The sequence below is a fragment of the Peromyscus maniculatus genome, chromosome 23 (assembly GCF_049852395.1).
Source record: "Peromyscus maniculatus bairdii isolate BWxNUB_F1_BW_parent chromosome 23, HU_Pman_BW_mat_3.1, whole genome shotgun sequence".
Classification (NCBI taxonomy): domain Eukaryota; kingdom Metazoa; phylum Chordata; class Mammalia; order Rodentia; family Cricetidae; genus Peromyscus; species Peromyscus maniculatus.
The window spans coordinates 26,255,326-26,263,760 of record NC_134874.1 but is presented as its reverse complement, the minus strand read 5'-3'; positions in this window follow the sequence as shown (position 1 = coordinate 26,263,760).

Genomic DNA, 8,435 nt, shown 5'->3' with positions numbered 1-8,435 from the left:
AAAAAGAAAAGAAAGTTGCTGGGCAGTAGTGGTGGTGCACACCTTTAATCCCAGCACTCGGGAGGCAGAGGCAGGAGGATCTCTGAGTTCGAGGCCAGCCCGGTCTACAGAGTGAGTTCCAGGACAGCCAGGGCTGCATGGAGAAGCCGTCTTGGGGAAAACAAAGAAAGAAAGAGAGAGAGAGAGAGAGAGAGAGAGAGAGAGAGAGAGAGAGAGAGAGAGAGAGAGAGAGAGAGAGAGAGAGAAGAGTAAGTTTAAGGTGAAAGGGTAAATCCTGGATTGAATGCACTAATGGTTCCTCACACAAGGCACCAAAAGGTGTAGATTTAATGCATTCTTAATTAACTCTGTGTCACCAATAATGTGTCAACGTCTCGTTAGGAAAGAAGTCAAAGCCCTTCCCCTTGGTGTCCTTTAACAAGAGCAAGTCCAGATTTGACTTCCCTGCTTCACTCTCCCTTGTCTGTCTGTCTGTCTGTCTGTGTCTGAATCTGTGCCTGCCTTCAGGCTCTCCTGTGAGTCTGTCCCTGTCTGTCTGTCTGTCTGTCTGTCTGTCTGTCTGTCTGTCTGTGTCTGAATCTGTGCCTGCCTTCAGGCTGTCCTGCGAGTCTGTCCCTGTGTGTCTGTCTGTCTGTCTGTCTGTGTCTGAATCTGTGCCTGCCTCCAGGCTGCCCTGTGAGTCTGTCCCTGTGTGTCTGTGTGTCTGTCTGTCTGTGTCTGAATCTGTGCCTGCCTTCAGGCTGTCCTGTGAGTCTGTCCCTGTCTGTCTGTCTGTCTGTCTGTCTGTGTCTGAATCTGTGCCTGCCTTCAGGCTGTCCTGTGAGTCTGTCCCTGTATGTATGTATGTCTGTCTGTCTGTCTGTGTTTGGCTTCAGGCTCTCCTGTGAGTCTGTCCCTGTGTGTTCTGGAAAGAAAATGGGGTGGGGCGGGTGGGGGGGGGGTAATGTCTTTCAAGGACAAGGTTTCTCTGTGTTGCCCTGGCTGTCCTGGAACTCATGTAGATCTACCTGCCTTTGCCTCCTAAGGGCTGGGACTAAAGGCTACACCACCACGGCCTTGGGGGGAGGGGAGAACAGCAAAAAATATTTTTAAAAATGTTTGGGGTTTTTTTGTTTTGTTTTGTTTTTTTGAGACAGGGTTTCTCTGTGTAGCTTTGTGCCTTTCCTGGAACTCGCTTAGGAGACCAGGCTGGCCTTGAACTCACAGAAATCCTCCTGCTTCTGCCTCCCGAGTGCTGGGATTAAAGGCGTGTGCCACCAACGCCCAGCAAAAGGTTTTTAAATAGTGTTAAATATTGAAGCCCTCAGGAGATTGAGGCCATACATAGTATATTCCAGGGTAGCCAGGACTGCATAAGAGTTTGACTTTGTCTCAAAAACAAAGCAAGATGTTTTAATTACATTTTCTTTACTTCTTTTTATTTTAATTTTTTGGTTTTTCGAGACAGGGTTTCTCTGTGTAGTTTTGGTTCCTTTTCTGGATCTTGCTCTGTAGCCTGCCTTGAACTCACAGAGATCCACCTGGCTCTGCCTCCCAGTGCTGGGATTAAAGGCGTGCGCCACCACTGCCTGGCTTTTTCTTTATTTCTTTACGGGGGTAGTGTTGCAGGAGCCAGAGTTCACGTGTGGTAATCAAAGGACAAATTGTGGCAGTCGGGTCTCTCCTCCCACCAGGCGGGTTCCAGGGATCAAACTCAAGTTGTCAGGTTTGGTGGACCTTTAATGTTTGGGGGACTTCTGGGGGTGGGTTTTGTTGTTTTGGGGGGTTGTTTGTTTGTTACAGCTGGTATGTGTCATCAGAACTCTTAACATCTGGCACACGGGTGGTTCCCTTGGCCCACACCCTCACAGAATCACCTGAGGGTGGAGCCTGGACCTAATGCTGCCTCTGAGGCGCCCATCATGGCACACAGTGGCCCAGTAACCCCAGGAAGGCCAAAGGCCAGCCACATCGGGTTGTGCACACCTGTCATTCCAGAACTGGGGAGACTTCTGAAGCCAGCCTGAGCTACTGACAGACTCCAAGGTTAGACCGGACAACTTAGTGAGATTCCCAACCAGGTCTCAGTGATCTCCCTGCCTCTGCCTCCCAAGCGCTGGGATCAAAGGTGTGTACCATCACACCTGGCTTGTTTTTTTAAAATCAGGTCTCATATAGTCCATGCCGGCCTCCAACTCACTATGTAACCAGGAAGATCTTGAACTTCTGATCCTCCTAATTCTACTTTCTACCTTAGGAGTGTGGGGATTACTGGCAAGAACTAGATTCTTTTTGTGCATTTGTTTTGTTTTTCCAGACAGGGCTTCTCTGTGTAGCCCTGGCTGTCCTGGAACTCACTCTGTAGACCAGGCTGGCCTTGAACTCACAGAGATCCAACTGCCTCTGCTTCCCAAGTGCTGGGATTAAAGGCATACACCACCATGACAGTCCAGCTGTCTTGAAGATAAAATAAGTCATATTTCAGATTATTTTAGGTAACAAATTAATAGCATTATACCAACAAAATGCCAACATTTTAGAATTGGAAAGATCACGAAGGGCTAGTAAGAGACTCAGCAGGTAAAGATACTTGCTGCCAAGCCTGAGACCTGAGCCTGATCCCTGGGACATAGTGGAAAGAAAGAACCAACTCCCGCCAAGCTGTCCTTTGCATGCTGGAGTACTCTGTCTCTCTCTATGTCTCTCTCTCTGTCTCTGTCTCTGTCTCTCTCTCACACACACACACAAAAGTAACTTTAAAAAACAGCAGGAATACTAAAAAGTAATATCATGACAGTTGCCACCATTTTACAAGGAACTGAGAAACTGAACTGGCTGAGGTCGCCTAGCTGGTGTGGTCACACCGTGCTCAATGACAAGGATGCATTCTGAGAAACAAGTCATTAGTTAATGTCATCATCATACAAACAGCTTGGAGAGCACTTACACACACTAAGTGGTGAGTGTTGGTCACTCTCCTGATGCAATCGAGAGACTCGGTCAACAAGATGTATGAGATTGCTGTTGGCCCAACACCAAGGCTTGTTTCGTGGGGGAACTTCTTTTTATGTGCACACTCTAATAAGGACAAAATGGGCTGGAGAACCATCCCAGGGGTAAGAACTGCTGTGAATATTGCTCTATATAAATAAAACACTGATGGCCAGTGACCAGACAGGATGTATAGGCGGCACAAGGAGAGAGGAGAATTGGGGAAACAGGAAGAAGGAGGGAGAGACACTGCAGCCACCGCCAGGACAAGCAGCATGTAAAGACGCCGGTAAGCCACCAGTCACGTGGCAAGGTATAGATTTATAGAAATGGGTTAATTTAAGATAAAAGAACAGTTAGCAAAAAGCCTGCCACGGCCATACAGTTTATAAATAGTATAAGTGTCTGAGTGATTATTTTATACGTGGATTGTGGGACTGCGGGGCTTGGTGGAACCTGGGGAAAAGCCCTCCAGCAACAAAGAACATTTGTTGCCCAGTCAGGAGGACCCATGTTCAAATCTCCTGCATCCAGATTAAAAAAAAAAAAAAAAAAAAAAAAAAAAAAAAAAAAAAAAAAAAAAAAAAAACCAGGCATGTCAGAGCGTGCCTGTAACCCTAGCAGTGGGGGCTGAGGGACAGCAGAGACAGAAAGATCTCTGGGACTTGGTGACAGCCCAGCTCCAGTTTAAGTAAAAGAGCCTGCCTCAAAAGAATGGAGAATGGAGAGTGATAGAGCAGGACAGATGCCCAAAGTCCTTGTCTGACCTCTGCTCTGCCCCTCCCCACACACACACTCAAATTTTATTAAAACTTTTTAAAACACTGAATAAGGGGGCTGGAAAGATGGTTGAGCAGTCAGCATCACTGGCTGCTCTTCCAGAGGACCCCATGAAGGCTCACAACCATCTATCTGTATCTCCAGTCCAGAAGAGGGGGATCTGACGCCCTCTTCTGGCCTCTGGGGGCACTGCACACACATGGTGCACAGATGTACGTGCAGACAAAATACCCACACACATAAAAAAATGGATCAAGTTAACAAGAATATTGGTTATGGTGAGGAGTTACTCAATGGAGTAAGATTGACCCAAAGGCAACCACATCGCCAAAAAGCGGATCCCTCCCCAGCATGGCTTTCTTTTGGGCCACCAACCAGCTCTCACATCATGACATGGTTATGAATGCTCGGCCTTATCTTATGCTCCTTTCTTGCCAGCTCTTATAACTTAACCTGTTTCTCTTCATCTCCATTTTGCCTCCGGGATTTTTACCTTTCTTTCCTTCTGTATGTCCTACTCTGTGTCTAGCTGGCTGGTGTCTGCCTGGCTGGCTGGCCTCAGGTGTCTCCCTCTCTCTCTCCCCTCATTCTCTCCTCTCATTCTCTTCCCCTTTCTCTGGAGCCCAGATTCCTCCTCCTACTTATTCTCTCTGCCCACCAGCCCTGCCTATCCCTCTACTGCCTAGCTATTGGTCATTCCATTTTTTATTTGACCAATCAGGTGCCTTGGGCAGGAAAGGTAAACCATCAACACATCTCTACCATAATTAAACAGACACAGCATCTTTGCCTAGTTGAGCAAATACAGCATAAACAAATGTAACACATCTTTGCCTAGTTAAAGTAATATTCTGCAACATAAACAATGTAATGAGTCTTTACATAGTTAAAGTAATATTCCACAATATGGATGTCTCACAAAAACTGCATCCCTGAGCCAGGCGGTGGTGGCGCACACCTTTAATCCCAGCACTTGGGAGGCAGAGGCAGGCAGATCTCTGTGAGTTCGAGGCCAGCCTGGTCTCCAGAGTGAGTTCCAGGAAAGGCATAAAGCTACACAGAGAAACCCTGTTAAAAACAAACAAACAAAAAAACAAAACAAAACAAAACAAAACCTGCATCCCTGGAGCTCCCTGCAAAACACATAAGTGGCTTGCTTGGTTTGGAGTCTTCTCTCCCCAGCAACTGTGGCTGCTGTTATAACTGAAGATAACATTGGGAATGGGGCTTGCAAAGCTTCTAAGTTTTGTGAGCTTCCTAGGAATCTTCGTGGACTTCCTCCCCCTCCCTCTCTCCCTCAGTTCTGAGGAAATAGTTACAGTGACTGTTGTGTAACTCATTTGTGAGTTACTATGTACCCTACAGTAGTTTGTTACACTCTTTCCTTTGAGAGCGGGTCTCACACAGCCCAGGCTGGTCTTCAACTTCTGATCCTCCTCCTTCACCTCCTGAGTGCTGGGGCACAGGCTTACCCAGGGCTCCCAACATGCAGGTAAGCACGCCACATCCCAACTTTGCACAGCACTTTCAGAAAAGGGTTTTGAAACACAGTGGATTCACATACATCGGCATCTCCACGAGCACGATGCATGAGTTTGGTTACCACAGGAACAGCATCCTCAGGTGATAGGAGTTTTTCTGGCTCCATTCTAAGCCTATGGCACGATCAAGAATTAGCTGCATGGTTCAAGGTGAACAAACACATCACTATACATGGAATGATTAGAGTAACTTTATCAGACAAGCAAATTAAACTTGAGGGACAGTGAGATGACTCAGGAAGTGAAGGCATCTTCCACCAAACCTGATGGATGACCTGAGTTCCATCTCTGGAATCCACATGAGAAGGCAGGTATGGTGGCATGCGTCTGTAATCCCAGCACCGCTGCGGTGAGGTGGGAGGCCAGCTGCCTGGAGACCACGGCACAATAGAAAAACAAGAAGGCTCCTGCCTCAGTCATGTGGAAAGATGACTGACACCTGAGAGCTGCCCTCTGACCTCCATACATGTCCTGGGTACACACTGTCATACAGGAACAAGTGAGTACACACACACACACATACACACACACACACATACACACACACACACACACACACACACACACACGTGCACATACCAGTACATTTTAAAAAATTACATTGATTTCTTTTTAATTAAAAAAAAATAAGCCAGGCACTGGTGGTGCACACCTTTAATTGTAGCACTCGAGAGACAGAGGCAGTGGATCTCTGTAAGTTGAGCCAGCCTGGTCTACAGAGTGAGTTCCAGGACAGCCAGAGCTACCCAGAGAAACCCTGTCTCAAAAAACAAACAACAAAAAAAAAAAGCAAGGACCAATAAGATGGCTCAGCAGGTAAAGGTACTTGCCACCAAGCCTGACCTCAGTTCAATCCCCAGGGTCCACACCATAAGGAGGAGAAAACCGAGTTCTGAAAATTGTCCTCTGACCACACACGCCTTCTGGCATGTATATAATTCCCCTCACACATAGTAAGTACATAAATGTGATAGATAGATAGATAGATAGATAGCCAGGTGTGGTAGTTCTTGTCGGACTTTCTTGGACCTCCAGCCTACAAATAATAACACAGAGACTTATTATTAATTATGAAAGTTTGGCCTTAGCTTAGGCTTTTTCCCAACTAGCTCTTATAAGTTAAATTAACCCGTTTTTATTAATCTATGTTCTGCCATGTGGCTCGGTTACCTCTCCTCTGTACAGTATGTCTGGCTTGTTCCTCCTCTCACTGGCATCTGCTCTTCCCAGAGTTCTCTCTATCCCTGGAAACCCTGCCTATTCTCTCCTGCCTAGCTATTGGCCATTTGGCTCTTTACTAAACCAATCAGAAGGCACTGTAAGCAAAGACACATCTTTACAGTGTTAACAAATATTCCACAACAGTAGTGCATGCTTGTAATCCCAGCACTCAGGATCAAAATGTGGCAGTGAATGCTTTTAATCCCAGCACTCGGGAGGCAGAGGCCAGGGGATCTCTGTGAATTCGGTGAATTCGAGGTCTGCTCTACAGAGTAAGTTCCAGGACATCCAGGGCTACACAGAGAAACCCTGTCTCAAAAAAACAACAAAAACCGGCGGTGATGGTACATGCCTTTAATCCCAGCACTCAGGAGGCAGAGGTAGGCGGATCTCTGTGATTTCGAGGCCAGCCTGATCTACAGAGCTAGTCCAGGACAGGCTCCAAAACTACAGAGAAACCCTGTCTCGAAACACCCCCCCCCCCAACAAAAAGTCAAGGTCATCTTCAGCTACATAGGGAGTTCTAGCCCAGTCTGGGTTGCAGCCCTATCTCAAAACAAACAATAACAAACAAGCAGAAAACATAATAATAAAGGTTGAAGATGTAGCTGGCAGGGGGAGGGAGGGGTTGCTCCCCTATGTGTAAGGTCCTTGGTTCGATACCCAGTATTGAAGGGAAATAAAAACTGTGCGGGCAGGTAAGATGGCTCACTGTATAAAGGGACTTGAGCTGGATCCCAGGGACCCGAATGGAGGAAGGAGAAAATCCACTCCTGCAAGGTGTCCTACTCATAGGCAGAGGAGCATCTGCATTACCCTCCACTGCCCTACCCCCAAACAATAAGCAAATATATGCAAAAAATTAAATACACGCCGCTTTCAGAATTATTATTTTATTTACCTCGGTTTGTTAATGTTAGCATTTAGGCATCTGCACTGGCCTACCTTTGGGGTCCTGACAGGGTCCATCCTCAGCGGCAGCCACTGAGAATTCACAGCCCTCTGCGAATTCGCTGTTTGCTTATAAAAGGTGGGTCTTGCCCACCTCCCATCTTTCTGTTCCTTCACTCTTGTCCCCAGGGACCAGTCTCTGCTCCTTCTCTTCCCTTCCCTCAATAAACCTCCCATGTGGACCCTGTTGTATGGTGTGACTTCTTCCCTCCATTTTTGAACTGTAACAGTTAAGATAAAGCGCCCCTGTGTAGCCCAGGTTAGCCTCAAACCTTAGGCAATTGCCTTTCAAGCATCCTAACTGATGACCTCATACCAGCCTTTCCCAGGCTCTTGATTTCTACAGGGTTCTTTTAAATTATACCAACGATACCTTGGAGCATCCAAGAACAGTGGAGTCTCCATCAAAGCCCTAGAAAAAGCCCCAGGATCATTAATTCTCACCACGTAGCCATTCTCTGTTATTTGGAGAAGCTGCAATTGCAGATCAGGATTCTGGTTGAGCTTTTTGTGGTTATTTGATTCTATGTGCATGGGTGTCTTCCCTGCATGTATGTCTATCTGTGTACCATATTTGTGCCTGTACTCTTGGGGGCTAAAAGAGGTTGTTGGGTCCCACGAAGCTGAGTTACAGTTTGAGTTGTTATGTGGGTGCTGAGGATGGAAATGAGGTCCTGTGGAACAGTACACAATGCTCTTAACTGCTCCAGCCCCCGGGTTTGTTTTTTTTAAACCCTATATACAAAAATGTTCATGTGCCGTGGAGTTCAGAGGTTCTCCTTAGGTGTCACTTCTTAGGAGCTGTCCACCTTGGTTGATTTTGAGACCGAGTCTATGTATGTCGTCCTTGCTAGCGTGTGTGTGTGTGTGTGTGTGTGTGTGTGTGTGTGTGTGTGTAAAAGAGTGCAAAACATGAAAAGAGAAGAGAGATCACACCTCAGTTCTTGTGTGGTGGCCAGAGGACAACTTGTG